Here is a 19,729-nt window from a genome sequence, read left to right as displayed (position 1 = left end):
TACCCATTAGCTGTGCTGTCCCTGTTAGCGTTTGCACCATTATGAGGGGTCCATCCGCACATTTGCAGTAAAAAACAATACCATATACAGATGTAGCCCTCTTTATCTTGACTTTTACCGCATTAAATACACAGTGTCAAGGAACTTTAACTTGACTTTTTCTTGGCTACATCTGTATATCCCTCATTTTGCACACCTCCACAATTTTTTTGTAAATTCGCCATCTGCTTTCCAAATGTAAAATGTTTTTTTTAAACTCCATCAGAGTCTTCTTTATCAAAAATGTCATGTATTGCACTTCCGTCTCTCCAAGGGATGTGCAGCCGGGACATAGCACTCAGCTGTCCCCTGGGATCTATAGTCATGTAATCCTATGAAGAGGCGGTGACATGTTCCAATCCCCTCCAATCTGCAATTGCTACGCGATAATTGCAACATAATAAGCGAAAGAGCAACAATGTAACAAACAATACAATAAATAAATAAATAAATAAATAAATAAATACAAAGTATCAATGTCAGTCAACAGGGGAATCCCAGGGGGGTTTGGGAGATTCTACAGCATCGTCTCTGTGACATCACAGCAGTGTTACTGAAGCTGAGAAAGACTGCAGGATCTGAGGGAGGGATGGGGTTGGAGTAGGGAGGGATGGGGTTGGAGCTGGGGGGGGCTTCCTCCTCCTTCGCCTCCTGGACCACCGTTTTATACAGAAAACAGAGACATGCTAGAGAGAGAGAGAGAGAGAGAAAGGGGAGGAGGATGGGGGGGACATAAACAAGAAAATCAATTGTAAATGAATCCTCTATTAAATCCACTAGATGGAGCCCGGTGTAATTCTATTGGATTTAATTAATGCACTAAGGTAGAAAAGGGATCAGATCATCTGAATTGTGCAATTAGCAGGGAAAGAATACAGCAAGAGGTGAAAACTGTTCCCAGCTGCTGCCTGACATCTTCTCCATGCAAGCTGTCATCTGGGGGGGCTCGGAAAACAAGCAGATCCTTGGAGCCCCAAGGCTAGTGGTGCCCATAGTCCTCAATGGCAACATTTGGACCAGCTACAGGTAAGACCATTCAATTCCCGGTTGGCTGCGCAGGTTGGGTATATGTGGCTGGTGTTGGAGCATCTTGCCAGCCTCCATACGGTCAGACCCCATAGACACTCACTGTATCTCCTATGTCTGTCACTGTTGGTTGCAGCTGGGCATTTGCAGCTGGCAGGATCTGCTGGTCAGGTAGGTAGAAGACTATGGAGCTACAGTAAGTGGTGTGCGTTCAGGTTGTAGGGTTTGCAATGGGTTAATGCAGCATTTTTAGGGGGGCAATAATATGATAAATCTTGGAGGTCAGCAGGTAGATGGTGGAGCCCATTGACTAAACCTCTGGCTTCTATAGTAATATCTGTCCCTGAAAATTGTAATTTTTTTACCTGAATTTTTAGATTTTTGAAATTTTGGTCTTTTTGAAAAAAATGTGTCATTTTTTGGTATAAGCTGTGGCTGATCATTCTGCAGATTGTCAGGTTGGGATGGAGCAGGGCTTGCAGTCATGGGGTTCACAAACATTATTCAGGGATTTTATCCAAACTGATCAGTTTTATCTGGTTTATGGTTTAGCAGGACGGGCCATGAGAGAATGATTTGTGTTATCTGAGTCCATGTAAATGCGTGGACAGTCAGTAAATATGTAGCAGGGTTTTCTTAGCTGTCAGTAAGAGAAAGAGATTGGTCTAAGGCTGCCATCTTCATGTTACTAGAATAGTGTTGTTTACGGATGTAGCAGAGCTGAGTTGAGCCAAAAGACAATCTGACCAATTTGGCACTGCTACATCTGACCAATCCAGTCCTGTGAAATCTGACAAATTTAAACTTAGCTTTGCTATATAATACATATTTAGCTCTACTACATCAGACAAATTCAGCTCTGTATCTCAAAAAGTCAACCCTGCAATATCTGATCCAAACCAGTCCGCTAAATCTCACAAGCTTAACTTTGATAGCAAATGCAACACTGCTACATCTGACAAATACAACATCTGACAAATTCAGCCCTGAAACATCTGAGAAACTTTTTTCTGCTACATCTGTCATTCTTAGCCCTGACCATTTTACAAACTTACCTCTGCTACATCTGCTAAAATTAGCCGTGGCTACATCTCACAAGTTAGGCTTAGCTAAATGTAAGAATCTCAGCTCTGCTACATCTGTAAGAAATAAGCAAATCATTGAGTCATTTTTCTCCTCCCTGTTATTACTTTTAGAGAATGTACCCCAACAAATTGTTATCTGTAACCATAAAGGACTGATAAATGTTCTAATGTCTCTGTAAATAGTGACTTTTAAAGGAGTGCCATGGGTTATACATACATAGCAGAGCTGAATTTGTCATGTAGCTCTTTGGTGGCTTCATCATTTGTGCACCCTGGTAACTCATTGAGTTAGGAAAATGTAGTAGGTTTACCTGCAGTCCAATGGCAAATTACTGCTAACATTTCCAGATATCCCCATGGGTTTTCCTACATGACAAACTCATTCTTACTACATCAGTAAATAGAGATAAAAGGGACAAGACTATCTAAACGTATAACTCCGAAAACACTTGGTGTCCACATTGATTGGACACGTCTGCTCCCTATGGCGGGATACCGGGGATACGACCGTATAGTGCCTTGTACATATCCAGTCATATAGAGCAGAGGCGGCTAATTGATCCTTCAGTGATATATACATTATAAGGATTTGGGGACCAAGTCTTAAGTTAAGCTGTGTTGGTAAATTGCTGCACTTGACATACTTGTCTATTTTACCTATATATGCAAATGTAGCAGAGCTAAGTTTGTCGTTTGGTACAATTCAATGTGTTATCACAATATGTTATCTGTGGTTTTACATAGGACTGCAGGTGAACCTGCCACATTATCTGAACTTTAGAGCAGCAGGTAAAAGCCCTTATAAAGCCTGTGCCCGGCTGAATAGGGAAGATGGAGGGAATTAGTATTTTAGCGATTTCTCTGAGAGATTCCAATGATTAAAATATATCAGGGATTTGTTATTTGTGCCATGAAGAATTTATTAGTATAGGATCATAACGTTTATGAAATATCATCTAGGTATGCCATGAAAGTCTGATCATGGGGACCACCGGGACCACCTTAACTGAGCTATATCCGTATCTCCTATAGATTAAAATAGAGGGTGAGCCACTATTCTTGGCATGGGTGGGGGTGCCAAAGATCAGACCCCCACCAATCAGACATGCATGTCAATTTTCTCTGTTTTCCTGATACAGAGTTCCAAATCTTCTGCTTTTTTTGCTACAGCCATAGCATTACATGATAAAATTATGTCTGCCGGGAGCCACCACTAGGGGGAGCTCACTATATACAGATTTATTATAGAGTTCATTGTATTAGCAGTATGTAGTAAGCTCCTAAGCTCCCCCTAGTGGTTTCTGCAGGCAGCAAGAATTTTATCACATAGCTCTATGTCTTTGCAGGGGATTTGGAGCTGTGTTTGAGGAAAAACAGAGCCGTCACTGCTATAAAGATGTGTTAAGAAATTAATCAGCACATCATTTTGACCCTAAAAATGTTTTTATGAATTCTATATAACCTACAGACAGAAGGGAGAGGAGAATTTTAGTCTGTAATTATGGAGATACATAGGTCTGTATTGGAGCTGTATACACTAATGGTTGGAAATGTTAAATGAATGCTATTTGCAAAGTTGCTGTTTTTAAAAAAATATATAATTTTCGATGCATTAGAGCAATACAAATTACCAACACATCAAAAATAATCCAAAAGATTCTTAAAATAATCAAAATTAAAAGAAATTAAAAAAAAACTACATTGGTAAAATATTGGCCAGATAGATTGTGTGATGGAATTATTACAAATGTTGAACTCTTTAGTCCTACCGGACAGAAATATTGCTAATAATGGTTTAAATATTATCAGTTGTACATTTTCAGGGCGGTACATTGCTGTGTGGTACCTTTATATTTTTATTTGTGAGGTTTCTTTGAAATTTTTGTTATATATGTGATATATGTATCTTTAAGGGAACAGGTTGGAAACTGTGTCAAACAAACAACTCAGCCCTGCTACATCAGAGTATATATATATATTGTGGAGACACATATATCTATCTTATCTATCTTATCTTATCTATCCATCCATCCATCCATCCATCCATCCATCCATCCATCCATCTATCTATCTATCTATCTATCTATCTATCTATCTATCTATCTCATATCTATCTATCTCATATCTATCTATCTCATATCTATCTATCTATCTATCTATCTATCTATCTATCTATCTATCTATCTATCTATCTATCTATCTATCTATCTATCTATCTATCTATCTATCTATCTATCTATCTATCTATCTATCTATCTAATATCTATCTATCTATCTATCTAATATCTATCTATCTATCTATCTATCTATCTATCTATCTATCTATCTATCTATCTATCTATCTATCTATCTATCTATCTATCTATCTATCTATCTATCTATCTATCTATCTATCTATCTATCTATCTATCTATCTAATATCTATCTATCTATCTAATATCTATCTATCTATCTATCTATCTATCTATCTAATATCTATCTATCTATCTCATATCTATCTATCTATCTATCTATCTATCTATCTATCTATCTATCTATCTATCTATCTATCTATCTATCTATCTATCTATCTATCTATCTATCTATCTATCTATCTAATATCTATCTATCTATCTAATATCTATCTATCTATCTATCTATCTATCTATCTATCTATCTATCTATCTATCTATCTATCTATCTATCTATCTATCTATCTATCTATCTATCTATCTATCTATCTATCTATCTATCTATCTATCTATTAATCTATCTATCCGCAAAACTGTTAGGGCACATTCAGACGTTTTTTTCATAGGTTTCTATACATTTTTAGGTAACTTAGTTCAGACGTTGCAGAAAATAACTGTGCAGAATTTAGGCTGCGGTGCAGAATTTTCCCCCGCAGCATGCTCATTATGTTGCGGAGAAGCAGAGTATTTTCACTGCGGATTTGCATTGCAAAGGCTGAAATCTGTGGCCAGTCCGCAGTGATATCCGCAACGTCAGAATTACCTGTCAAATATGAAAATGTTTCTGCAAATTCGGAACGAATCTGCAGCAACATTTTCAGCAGAACAATTCCGCCACGTCTTAACATGCCCTTAGAGTAGCAGGCATAGCAGCTGCTATGGGGCCCAACATATAAGGGGGTCCATTTCTGACATGATATGCAGTTAGTGATGACTATGGGCGACAAAAGGGAGTGTGGAAAATTGAATGTGGCCCTATTCTAAATTTTACGATAGATTCCGCTGCTGTGTACATTATCCTTTCTCTGCTGCCTTACTATTTGTATTGTTTCTGTGCTGTGAAATCACTGCATTATACCTTCATGTGTCATCATTATATGTTTATTTCTTTGCTGTTATGTCACAGTGTACATGATGACCTCTTCTGTGAGGGTTATAGCTGTGCTATAATATCACTATGTGCATTATCACTGTATAATTCCTGTGCTGTAATGTCACTAAGTAAATTATCTATGTACTGTGACATCACTGTGTGTATTATCCTTTACCGTGACGTCATCGCGTGTATTATCCATCACTGTGTCTATTATCCTGTACTGTGACATCACTGTGTGTATTTTCTTGTACTGTGTCATCACTGTGTGCATTATCCATGTACTGTGACTGTGCTGTAACTTCCGTGCGCACATTATCCCACTTTTGTGACGTCACTTTGTACATTATCTTCGTACTGTGACATCACTGTGACTTTTATTCATGTATTGTGACATCATTGTGGCTATTATTCATGTATTGTGACATCACTGTGGCTATTATTTATGTACTGTGACATCACTGGGGCTATTATTCATGTACTATGACATCACTGGGGCTATTATTCATGTACTTTGACATCACTGGGGCTATTATTCCTGTATTGTGACAACACTGGGGCTATTATTCATGTACTATGACATCACTGGGGCTATTATTCATGTACTGTGACATCACTGGGGCTATTATTCATGTACTGTGACATCACTGGGGCTATTATTCATGTACTATGATATCACTGTGTATAATATTCCTTTACTGTGACATTACTGGGGCTATTATTCATGTACTATGATATCACTGTGTATAATATTCCGGTACTATGACATCACTGGGGCTATTATTCATGTACTATGATATCACTGTGTATAATATTCCTTTACTGTGACATTACTGGGGCTATTATTCATGTACTATGATATCACTGTGTATAATATTACTTTACTATGACATCACTGGGGCTATTATTCATGTACTATGATATCACTGTGTATAATATTCCTTTGCTGTGACATTACTGGGGCTATTATTCATGTACTGTGACATCACTGAGGCTATTATTCATGTACTGTGACATCACTGGGGCTACTATTCATGTACTGTGACATCACTGGGGCTATTATTCATGTACTGTGACATCACTATGGCTATTATTTCTATACTGTTACAACACTGTGTGCATTATCTCAGTTCTGTGACATCACTGCGCATTAGGGAGACCAAAATAATCATAAGCATGTTCTGAGCATGCTGATGAATGTGGTCATGGTAAAGTGTGGCCCCATTACAAGTATTGCAATGGGGCCCCATGGTTACTTGTTACACCCCTGTCTATTCCATATTCCCCACAATCTGCAGCGTAGATCTCAGCTCCTCATATCTATGTTTCCTATGAGTATAGACAAGCGTACAGTGCACTCTTGGCACATTCTTCCCTGGCATACGGCCTTTCCCTTTTAATTACTGACTCATGAAGCCGTCCGGTTAGATGCTTTGAGCCGGGTAATCAGTGTGGGCCAGCAATTTCACATTTTGTGCTCATACTAAATGAAAGGAAACCTACAAGACATGTTGCCACATTGGTGAGACCACTCCAGTGCTATTCTGACAAGACTTGCTTTATCTATTACTACAAAGAGGTGGCTCGGCTGCAGCTGCATCCCCCTCCTCCCCTTGGAGGCATAGGATGCCTCTATGGTACATACGCTCTTCAATATGGTACAAGTGATACTTCAATGCCACTTACTATGATGAGCATCTATGGAGCAGTGCCCAATAGAAGAGGGCAAGCAATTTAATCTATTTCTATATATAGTCCAGGTTCTGACTCAATAATGAGCCCTATCCTCACCAGGGCTCCCATGAGGTCTCTTTTTGGGGTTATTCCTCCCCGGTGATATAACCTGCGTGTGCAATAGAAATAGTAGACTTTATGTATCTAGCGTGATATATTCAGTGCAGGGGCGTATCTAGGAAAGACTGGGCCCCATAGCAAACTTTTGACTGGGGCCCCCCCTCCCCTGGGTGTCACACAACAACCCCTTGTAGATAGTGCCTTTTTTACAGCCCCCCTGTAGATAACGCCATACAGCCCCCCTGTAGATAACGCCATACAGCCCCCTGTAGCTAACGCCATACAGCCCCCATGTAGATAACGCCATACAGCCCCCGTGTAGATAACTCCATACAGACCCCCCTGTAGATAACGCCATTCAGCCCCCCTGTAGATAACGCCATACAGCCCCCCTGTAGGTAACGCCATACAGCCCCCTTTGTAGATAGCGCCATACAACCCCCTGTAGATAACGCCATACAACCCCCTGTAGATAACACCATACAGCCCCCCCTGTAGATAACGCCATACAGCGCCCCCTGTAGATAATGCCATACAGCCCACCTGTAGATAACGCCATACAGCCCCCCTGTAGAGAACGCCATACAGACCCCCCTGTAGATAACACCATACAGCCCTCCCCTGTAGAGAACGCCATACAGCCCCCTTTGTAAATAACACCATACAGCCCCCTTTGTAGATAACGCCATACAGCCCCCCTGTAGATAACTCCATACAGCCCCCCCTGTAGATAACGCCATACAGCCCCCCTGTAGATAGCACCATATAGCCCCCCCTGTAGATAGCGCCATACAGCCCCCCTGTAGGTAACGCCATACAGCCCCCCTGTAGGTAACGCCATACAGCCACCCCTGTAGATAACGCTATACAGCCCCCCCTGTAGGTAACACCATACAGCCCCCCCTGTAGAGAACGCCATACAGCCCCCCTGTAGATAGTGCCATACATCCCCCCTGTAGGTAATGCTATACAGCCCCCCCTGTAGGTAACGCCATGCAGCCCCAATCCCCCCAAAAAATCTGACCTATAGTGTGTCCTACAAAAGACATGTATCCCCTATCCACAGTCTTCCGGCGTCTGCGCAGCTCAATAAAAATGAAAGGAGCGCTGGTCACGCATGCGCACAAGTGCGACCGGTGCTCCATTCATTTCTACGGAGCTGCCGACACAGACCCCGGAAGTCCGAGGTTTCTCATGGATAACTTCAGGGGACTTTCGGTCCCCCGTTCTCCCTATCGCTGCCAGCGATCACACATGTATCCCCTATCCTGTGGATAGAGGGTACATTTCTTTTGTAGGAACAACCCCTTTAATGGCAGAGGAGGGTGTCGCGCTGTAGTAGCCGTAGCGGCAGTTAGCGGAGCCTCCGGCCATGGTGGGGGCCCGTGCCGGCTGGCGACACGGGCCCCGTAGCAGCCGCTACGGCTGCTACAGCAGTAGTTACGCCACTGATTCAGTGTTATTGGTGAGAATCTAAGTACTTGCCAACTCTACGGCAGTAGTCTTACAGCGTGAGCTTAAGAATATAGGTGAAGCTTGAAAATTTTCACGTTTCGTCAATTTACTGATCACCAATTATTTTAATTTTGGAACTGTATTTGCCCCATTTAAGACAATAAGGGCTTAAAGGGGTTGTCTTGACTCCACAACCCCTTTTTAAATTGAATCCAGCCTGGCAATCAGCGATCACCGCTTCAGAATTACCCATAAATCAGCTGTTATCACCGAGGGAAGCTGTGTCTGGACATAAATATCGTATGACATACCGGAATGGCCGACCATGTAATATAGGGACAGCCGAAGCTGCTTTTTATTAGTGCCTCTCTGCTCTGGTTTTATTATCATCAAGGTTTTCTAAGACTATAATATTGATGGTCTATACAGTACATAGGATACATAGGCTGAGCAAAGGGTCACTAGGGCTTCAGTGATGGTCAGGTCCCCATCATTGTTTACCCAGACACATTGCCATGCCTGGTACTGTAGCCCACTCCCATTGAATTGAACAGAGCTGTAGTAAGCTGCAGTACCAGGCATAGCCACAACTGTATGTATGGTGCTGTGTCTGGGTCAACAATCAGGAAACCCTTCATTCATCTGATTGGCAGGGTTGTCAAAAGCCCGATCACCACCGATCAAATATTGATGGGCTATCCTACAGATAGGTCATCAATACCAAAGCCCTGGAAAATCCCTTTAAAGAAGACCTTTCACCTCTTCTGGGTTGTCTGTTTTAGTAAATACTTGTATTGCCTATAATATAACAATTCTGGAGCATCTTTTCTGAAAACTCTGTGTTGTGCCGTTCCTCTGTTATTTCTCCTAGAAATTTATGAATAAATTAACAACTGGGTGTTACCAGTTGTGGGTGTGTCCCTACACATTCTGACAATGTCCAATCAGTGTGAACAGTCTTAGACTGTGTAGGGACACACCCCTTTATTAAGGGGAATGATAACACCCAGTTGTCAATTTATTAATACATTTCCATGAGCAATAACAGAGGAACAACACAACGCAGAGTTCTAATAAAAGAGGCTCCAGAATTATTATTTCATGGGAAATTATTTACATAACAGACATGTCAGGAGAGGTGACAGCTCCTCGTTAGGTATAAAATTCTAATTTTTAACTGTTATGTAAGAATATTGTAAACTTGTCGGCTTAAAGAATGAATGAAAAGTGAACAAAAAAATCTACAAAAATAAATAGCGAGGGAACAACCTCCCGCCTGTGACGTTTACCTTCTTCTGGGTGAGCCAATGGCTTTAAGGACCGAAGTAGTCTCGTAAAACAGCTTCCTTTAGCTGACCATACAAATTAGATGTATGTCGGTCGAACCAGGTGATTTCGGCAGGACCGGCCGAGTGCCGACCATCTGATATGTATGGCGGCGTACCGACTCTCCTCCGATTGAAGATGTCATTGAAGAGAGTTGTCAGGCATGTTAAATTTCAACATGCCTATCCTTTTATTTGTTTGTAGAGAAGTCTGGTAGTGGTTTTCTCCTTTCTCCCTATTGAAAAAAATATATGCACGCTTAGCCGAGCCGAGGGTGTATGCGTATGGACGAGTCGTTAGGAATAGGTGTCAGCCGGATGATCATTCGGACGACAGCTATCTAAAGTGTATGGCCGGCATTTTCCTTGACTCATTTATCTAAAAGAAGAAAAAGCTTCATTGGGGGAAGAAGCCCTATAGGGCATTTTCACATGGGATTGGAATATTGAGTATTATTTAGAGAACCCCTCCACCATCCATGGTGACCTCGGGTAACCACACAGGTGATATGTTTTCTTTTTGGCCGGTTGAGTTGTGGCTCTTGGTGCTGTGATTACAATGTGTGACAGGACTGATAAACACACATGTTCTTTCCAATGTCTTACAACGCTGCAAACATCCAAATATTTGCCTGTGCCAAGAGGTAGTACTTGGGATCCTCAGTCCGTGCTGACATTGAATGCTTTACACTGGTGACATGAAGCAGAGGCACTGGAGATATTTTTGTGTACATTTGAGGAATAGCCTGCCGGTTGATGACAATGCTGATAGTAGAAATGTATCTGTTCTGGATTTTGTATCTGCCCTGTATATTCCGAGGTGCACAGATTTTTTTGTTGTTCCTTGTTTCTATTTTGAGCAAACCAGTACATGCACTTTTATAACTGGAGACTACTGGTGCTACACCATCTTCCTAGAGGCGGATACAGCGGCATGTATTCCACCATGTATCTAACTATGTTTCTTGAAAAATCCAAAAACACCAGTAAATGATGACCCTTGACATGGGCAATGGCAAAAGGGACGTGATGACATAATATTCTCCCTGTAGCCAACCAATCAGTGATCTAGCAGGGTGGAATCGGCATAGGGATCTTGTGCTACAGGGCTTAATACACCATTAAAGAGGAAGCTTATCTATCCATCGTGTTATAACCTGAAGTCCAAAAAGTTGGTGTCCACCGGAAATTTTTGACTGTTGTCTGGTTGCCTCCACAGATGACAGGTTGCTGATGTGGCGGGAAATTGGAATCTGAGGTCTTCATCTTGGGGAACTCACAAAGCCCCCCGGTGTCACTATACAGGGAGCCATCTTGTAGGGTTGCTTCACGTTTTCCTAGAGCCAAGGCATCTTGGGTCCACCAGAAGAGATGATTTGCATGTTCCTTTTAATTCCAACAGCCTGGGCGGCTATGATTTCACACATACTTCATATCATCATTAAGGATTAATAAAATATCTGTACAATAACTCAAATCAATATAAATTAAAATTGTCCCACTCTACAGGACCTCATGGGTCCTATGGGTCCTATTGTCATGTCACAGCTGGGGTCTACTGGAGGATTCTCTGGTCTTCTAGTGTGTCAGTCCAACCCTGTCTGGAGCTGTAAGTCCAGCATTGACTGAAGGTACTTTAAAGTGAATTTCCACCTTTTAATTTTCTTTAATCTGAAGAAACTTATCTAATATTCTGTGCAAAATACTTTCTTAAGATATCTTTATAGGAGTTCCCTGCAAGGCCACCACTAGAGGGAGCTTAGGGCTATTGCACACGACCATGAGTGCAGCCCGTGTCCCGTCCGTGATCTGTGGAGAGATATGTTCTATCTTTCCACGGATCGGAAAGTCAGGTCTGTTTTCACCTGATTTACCCGCTAAAGTGAATGGGTCCGTGAAAACTGGGTCGTGTGCAAGAGCTCTAAGGATCTTACTGCAAACTGTCTTTTTATTAAATGCAATGTATAGACAATATGCAATTAGCTCCTAAGCTCCCCCTAGTGGTGGCTGCAGGCAGCCAAAACTTTATCATATGAGTATATGTCTAAACAAGGGAGTTAGAGCTCTTTATCTACCTATAAAAAGAGAAAAATGGAGCCCTGACTGCTCTAAAAAATATATACAAATAAATCAGCACAGAATCCTGAACTTAAAATTGCATTTAAAGGTGGAGATTCACCCGAAAGCAAAATTCAATTTTTTGTTAGGATTCTCTATTAATACACAAAGGGACTATTTAAAATGCGCCAGAATTCTTGTGTACATTGCGTGTGCCACATTTATTAACTGTTTTAGACATTTTTTACTTGACAAAGGGGGCATGGTTTAGTGGGAAAGGGGGCGTGGTCTAGTGGAAAGGGGCATGCTTTAAACGAATGAGCAAAATGTATCATATAGTGTGCCGCACATTGGTAAATTTGGCGCATCTTCTCACTTCCTTGTCTAAGTTTAAATGTAGACAGTATTAGTAAAATTGCCCCATGTATTGCTTAGTTTAAAAAAAACGGTCTGTCCATTCTACTGTGGACATTTCCTCCCACCCAGGATTTGACATTCATTGAAATGAATGGAAGCCTTAAAACAAGGAGCTTACATTACAAGCTCCTGTGCCGCACATGTCATGTTCAAGTTGCAACCTCATCGTAGAATGAATTTTCTCTTGTGTTTTAACTAATGTAGGTTAAAAAATCAAAAGTGTATGATAGACATGAAGCAAGTAGAGGGGGAAGAGGCAGGAGATAGCATAGAAGAGATTGTGTATGGCTGTTTGTACGCGGGTGACTGGGTGACCAAATATAGCTCTCCATAGCCTCCAAAATGGCTGACTATGATTGCAACTTCCTGTCTCCAATAAAAGAATTATGTATTGCTCTCGGGCACAAACTGCTACTCAAATAAGTGAAATATTGAAGAAGTTTTGAGATTTGGGTTGAAAGTAATTTTAAGACAACATATAGAAAATTGATCTCCTCCATGAAGATGTAGACTGTCTCTCTAGTGCCACCTATAAGTGACTACCCTGTAAATCAATGTTCAACTCTTTAGAGAGACTTGAAACATGACTCGGGCGAATAGTCAAACCAGAGACACACATCTGTAGACAGCACTGTTTCAAACTTGTTGCTCCTCATCAGTACAGGGAAGGGTTCAGGAGATGCCTTTTGATGCAGCTCTTGGAAAATACTGACTCTCCTTGCGGAGATCATACCGGTAGAAAGTCTTAAGGGCAATGATCCCTGGGAAAAAATAGTATGAAAAATAGCTCTCCTCCAGTAGGAAAAAAACTGTCTCTCTAGTGCCACCTAGAGTCATCAAAGGAATCTCATTCTTAGAAGAGGAGAATTTTACCTAAACGCTGCATTTAGCCTCAAACTCATACATACACTACCGTTCAAAAGTTTAGGGTCACCCAGACAATTTTGTGTTTTCCATGAAAACTCACACTTATATTTATCAAATGAGTTGCAAAATGACTAGAAAATATAGTCAAGACTTTGATACTTTTCACTCCCTCCTTAGTCCTAAAGTGCAGACGCCAATCACAGATCTCAGTGCTGAAGACCTGGCCAATTATTTTAAAGTTAAAATTGACAACATCCGGCATGATATTCTCTCCCAGTCCCCTAGTAACATCGATCCCCTTCCCCCCCGCACTCCCTCTTCTTCACTCTCAGCATTTGACCCAATAACTGAAGAAGAAGTCTCGAGGCTCCTCTCTTCTTCTCATCCTACTACCTGTCCTAGTGATCCTGTCCCCTCACACCTCCTCCAGTCCCTCTCCCCAGCTGTCACTGGTCATCTGACTAAAATATTTAACCTCTCTCTTTCCTCTGGTATTTTTCCCTCCTCTTTTAAACATGCCATTATAAACCCATTACTGAAAAAACCAACTCTTGACCCATCCAGCGCTGCTAACTACCGACCAGTCTCTAATCTGCCCTTCATCTCCAAACTCCTGGAACGCTTGGTCTACTCTCGCCTTATCCGCTATCTCTCTGCTAACTCCATTCTTGACCCCTTACAATCTGGTTTCCGCACTCAACACTCCACAGAAACTGCCCTGACTAATGTCTCAAATGATCTCTTGGCGGCTAAATCGGACGGTAAATCCTCTCTCCTGATTCTTTTGGATCTCTCTGCAGCCTTTGACACTGTAGACCACAAACTCCTACTTAACATGCTCCACTCTATTGGCCTCCAGGACGCGGCTCTCTCTTGGTTTTCCTCCTATCTCTCTGACCGCTCATTTAGTGTGTCATTTGCTGGTTCCACCTCTTCTCATCTTCCCCTTGCTATCGGGGTTCCTCAGGGATCAGTCCTAGGTCCGCTTCTCTTTTCTCTCTACACAGCCCCTATTGGACAAACCATCAGCAGATTTGGCTTCCAGTGCCATCTCTACGCTGATGACACCCAATTATATGTCTCTTCCCGTGACATCACCCCTGCTCTAATACAGAACACCAGTTGTTGTCTGTCCGCTGTCTCTAACATCATGTCCTCACTATATCTGAAACTGAATCTTTCTAAAACTGAGCTCCTTGTGTTCCCACCATCTACTAACCTCCCTAAACCTGATGTCTCCATCTCTGTGTGTGGCACTATCATAACTCCTAAGCAGCACGCCCGCTGTCTCGGGGTTATTTTTGACTCCGATCTTTCCTTTACTCCTCATATTCAATCACTTTCACGCTCCTGTCATTTTCACCTCAAAAACATCTCCAGAATCCGCTCTTTTCTTACGGAGGAAACAGCCAAAACTCTCATTGTTGCTCTGATTCACTCTCGTCTTGACTACTGTAACTCATTACTAGTCGGTCTTCCCCTCACTAAACTCTCCCCTCTCCAATCTATCCTCAATGCAGCAGCCAGGCTCATCTTTATGACCAACCGCTACACCAACGCCTCTACCCTGTGCCAGTCACTGCACTGGTTGCCCATCCCCTTCCGAATAAAATTCAAACTTATTACTCTCACCCACAAAGCTCTCCACAGTGCTGCACCTCCTTACATCTCCTCCCTCATCTCTGTCTACCACCCTACTCGGGCTCTACGTTCTGCCAACGACCTTAGATTAAAATCCTCCATAATCCGAACCTCCCACTACCGTCTCCAGGATTTCTCTCGTGCTGCACCAGTCCTCTGGAATGCGCTACCCCAGACAATCCGATTAATTCCCAATATCCACAGTTTTAAACGTGCCCTGAAAACACATCTTTTTAGACAGGCCTATAACATTCCCTAATCTGACTCCTTTCCATGGCCCTCTTTTTAGATTAGTCATCAGAATAAGATTCCCTCCCACTCCTTCTCTTCATGTCCGTCATACACGGATACTGGCTGGTGACCGGCTCATGCAGCTTTATGTTACCACCGCATGTGTATAAAAATGGCCGGACCATTGTACAGAACAAACACGGTTACACTTTGTGTCTCCCTTATGTCCTCATAGATTGTAAGCTCTTGCGAGCAGGGTCCTCACTCCTCTGGTTTGAATTGTAAATGAACTTTGTCACTATGTAATGTCTGATATTGTTTGTTTCATGTTCCCTCTAAATTGTAAAGTGCTGCGTAATATGTTGGCGCTATATAAATAAAGATTATTATTATATTATTATTATTGACAAGGTTAGAAATAATGATTTTTATTTGAAATAATAAATTTCTCCTTCAAACTTTGCTTTGGTCTTGGAATGCTCCATTTGCATTGCAGACCTTTGGCATTCTAGCTGTTAATTTGCTGAAGTAATCGGGAGAAATTTCACCCCATGCTTCCAGAAGCCCCTCCCACAAGTTGGATTGGCTTGATGGGCACTTCTTGCGTACCATACGGTCAAGCTGCTCCCACAACAGCTCTATGGGGTTGAGATCTGGTGACTGCGCTGGCCACTCCATTACAGATAGAATACCAGCTGCCGGCTTCTTCTCTAAATAGTTCTTGCATAATTTGGAGGTATGCTTTGGGTCATTGTCCTGTTGTAGGATGAAATTGGCTCCAATCAAGCGCTGTCCACAGGGTATGGCATGGCGTTGCAAAATGGAGTGATAGCCTTCCTTGTTCAAAATCCCTTTTACCTTGTCCAAATCTCCCACTTTACCAGCACCAACGCAACCCCAGACCATCACATTACCTCCACCATGCTTGACAGATGGCGTCAGGCACTCTTCCAGCATCTTTTCAGTTGTTCTGCGTCTCACAAATGTTCTTCTGTGTGATCCAAACACCTCAAACTTCCATTCGTCTGTCCATAACACTTTTTTCCAATCTTCCTCTGTCCAATGTCTGTGTGCTTTTGCCCATATTAATCTTTTCCTTTTATTAGCCAGTCTCAGATATGGCTTTTTCTTGGCCACTCTGCCCTGAAGGCCAGCATCCCGGAGTCGCCTCTTCACTGTAGACATTGACACTGGCGTTTTGCGGGTACTATTTAATGAAGCTGCCAGTTGAGGACCTGTGAGGCGTCTATTTCTCAAACTAGAGACTCTAATGTACTTGTCTTGTTGCTCAGTTGTGCAGCGGGGCCTCCCACTTCTCTTTCTACTCTGATTAGAGCCGGTTTGTGCTGTCCTCTGAAGGGAGTAGTACACACCATTGTAGGAAATCTTCACTTTCTTGGCAAATTCTCGCATGGAATAGCCTTCATTTCTAAGAACAAGAATAGACTGTCGAGTTTCACATGAAAGCTCTCTTTTTCTAGCCAATTGGAGAGTTTAATCGAACCCACAAATGTAATGCTCCAGATTCTCAACTAGCTCAAAGGAAGGTCAGTTTTATAGCTCCTCTAAACATCAAAACTGTTTACAGCGGTGCTAACATAATTGCACAAGGGTTTTCAAGTGTTTTCTAATCATCCATTAGCCTTCTAACACAGTTAGCAAACACAATGTACCATTAGAACACTGGAGTGATGGTTGCTGGAAATGGGCCTCTATACACCTATGTAGATATTGCATTAAAAAACAGACGTTTGCAGCTAGAATAGTCATTTACCACATTAACAATGTATAGAGTGTATTTCTGATTAATTTAATGTTATCTTCATTGAAAAAAACTTCTAGGAAATTTCTAAGTGACCCTAAACTTTTGAACGGTAGTGTAGGTGAAACATGTCTGGGAGGGGGATTTAGTTTATTATTTGAATTGGTGGTCTGTGGAGCTGCACTAATAATCAATTATTTCAGTGTATTTATTGCAGGGAGGCAGAATGCCAGAGAGAGTGACCCGCTGTCTGCAGCAGTGCTTTCAATCTTGATGTTTTGTATGATAGCTAAATAAATACTGAACCCAAAGCAGACCCCCTATATAAAGACCCAAACCCCCTAAATACAGACCCCCTAAAATAATACAGATCTCAGACCAGACTTGCAGATGTTCTACTCTCCCCGCTCCTGCAGTCCTCTTTTCTACTCCACCGACAACGTCTTGACGCCAGCTCCATTGTCAGGACGTTGCACTGGCGCCGATGAGTGAAGAGGATTGCAGGAACAGGGAGTATTGAGTATATTTTAAAGAGGACGCGGGGCATCTGGGAGATTTACCTGCTCTTTTCGAGAGTCCAAGAGATCTGCCCTTTTTTACAGGATTTGTAATGGCAGGAAGGAGGTGAAGGGAAAGTGAGCCCTAATCTACCCACCGCCCTGTCCCTGCCTACTTGCAACGACCCGCCCTAGGCGACGGGGTACAACTGGGCGGCGGTCCCTACGCTGTCTAAGTGCACGGGAAAACAAACAGGGAACACGCAAGGGAAGGGGCAGTAGCCCACGGAACGCCACGAGGAAACGGAGCGGTGAATGAGTAGTCAGGACCAGGAGTGAGCACGGAGGAGGAAGCAAGCCGGAGGCAAAGCAAAGCAGGTTAAGCAGAACAGCAGCAAGGCAGAAGCACGGCAGGAGCAGGCTGGAGCAAGCAGCAGAGGGGCCAGGAATCCAAAAGAATTACAAGCACTGAGGAGGAGAACACAGCAGGTAATAAAGGACAGGGGGCGGAGCTAACTCCGACTAACCAGGCCGCGATAGGCTCTCCCACTCCTGAGCCTGCCACCCTGGTTGGTGGGAGATGGTGTCAGACGAACAGGTCTGGCCTCAGGTGTGGATTGATTAATCCCAGGAGTATACCTAGACGTAGTACCTGGCAGATCCCTAACAGTACTCCCCCTTTTATGAGGGGCCACCGGACCCTTACTAAGAGGACCCGGTTTAGTAGGGAAGAGAAGGTGGAACCTCCTGATCAATACCCCAGCGTGAACATCACGGGCAGGTACCCAAGTCCTCTCCTCCGGCCCCTACCCTCTCCAATGGACCAGGTACTGGAGGGAGCCCTGGACCATCCTACTGTCCATAATCTTGGCCACCTCGAATTCCACCCCGTCAGGGGTGAGAACGGGAACAGGAGGTTTCCTCGAGGGGGACCAGGACGGGGAGCAGCGTTTAAGGAGGGAGGCATGGAAGACGTCATGTATGCGAAAGGATGGGGGCAGCTCCAGACGGAAGGATACAGGGTTGAGGACTTCAATGATCTTATAAGGCCCAATAAATCGGGGAGCAAACTTCCTGGACGGGACCTTAAGGCGCAAGTTCCTGGACGACAACCAGACCAAATCCCCGACGACAAACCGGGGGTTAGCAGAACGTCTACTATCCGCCTGAATCTTTTGTGCGCTCTGGTACGCCTCTAGGTTCTTCTGAACCTGGGCCCAGACAGTGCACAGTTCCCGATGAACATCCTCTACCTCAGGATTATTGGAACAACCAGGGGAAACGGAGGAGAACCTTGGGTTAAACCCGAAATTACAGAAAAACGGGGAGACCCCTGATGAGTTACTGACCCGGTTATTCAGGGAAAATTCAGCAAGGGGAAGGAATGAGACCCAATCGAATTGACAGTCAGAGATGAAACACCTTAAATATTGTTCCAGGGACGGGTTAGTCCTCTCCGTTTGGCCATTAGTTTCGGGATGGAAGGCGGAGGAGAAGGACAGATCAATCTCCAACTTTTTACAAAAGGCTCTCCAAAATAAGGAAACAAATTGTACCCCTCTGTCCGAAACGATATTGACTGGGGCCCCATGGAGACGCAGGATGTGTTTCACAAACAAAGAAGCTAACGTCTTGGCGTTAGGTAGCTTCTTAAGGGGCACAAAGTGGCACATCTTGCTGAAGCGGTCTACTACCACCCACACCACCGACTTGCCCTGAGATGGAGGCAAATCGGTGATAAAATGCATGGAGATATGGGTCCAAGGTCTCTGGGGAATGGGCAAGGAACGTAGTAGGCCCGCAGGTCGGGACCTAGGGGTTTTGGACCTAGCGCAAACCTCACAAGCGGCGACGTAAGCCCTAATGTCTTTAGGCAACCCAGGCCACCAATAGTTTCTGGTAATGAGGTGTTTGGTGCCCAAGATGCCAGGATGACCAGATAGAGCGGAGTCATGGTTTTCCCTGAGTACCCTTAGCCGGTATTGCAGGGGAACAAACAGTTTGTCCCCAGGGACGTTCCCGGGAGCTGCACCCTGATCAGCCGTGATATCAGAAGCTAAATCAGAATCCGTGGCAGAAATGATTATACCAGGGGGTAAATTACAAGCAGGATTTTTCTCGGAAGGAGGATTGGCCATGAAACTACGTGACAGGGCATCAGCCTTAATATTCTTGGACCCAGCCCTATAGGTAACCAAGAAATTAAAT

At 43.1% G+C, this 19,729-nt stretch overlaps 1 protein-coding gene across 3 annotated transcripts in view; it reads left to right on the top strand.

The window, feature by feature from the left end:
- The first annotated feature begins 665 nt into the window (after nucleotides 1–665).
- Nucleotides 666–19,729, top strand: part of DGKB (diacylglycerol kinase beta) — a 396,795-nt gene continuing 377,731 nt past the window's right edge. For 2 of the 3 annotated variants that reach the window (XM_075827771.1, XM_075827769.1), the window contains exon 1: nucleotides 666–1,065. The gene's annotated coding sequence lies outside the window, so the exon portion shown is untranslated. Of the gene's footprint in view, nucleotides 1,066–1,164; nucleotides 1,237–19,729 lie in introns of those variants that run through there. The other variant, XM_075827770.1, reaches the window with a different exon arrangement.

The sequence above is a fragment of the Rhinoderma darwinii genome, chromosome 5 (assembly GCF_050947455.1).
Source record: "Rhinoderma darwinii isolate aRhiDar2 chromosome 5, aRhiDar2.hap1, whole genome shotgun sequence".
NCBI classification, from domain to species: Eukaryota; Metazoa; Chordata; class Amphibia; order Anura; family Rhinodermatidae; genus Rhinoderma; species Rhinoderma darwinii.
The sequence above is the reverse complement of the archived record's forward strand: the minus strand, read 5'-3'. Positions and strand labels throughout refer to the sequence as shown.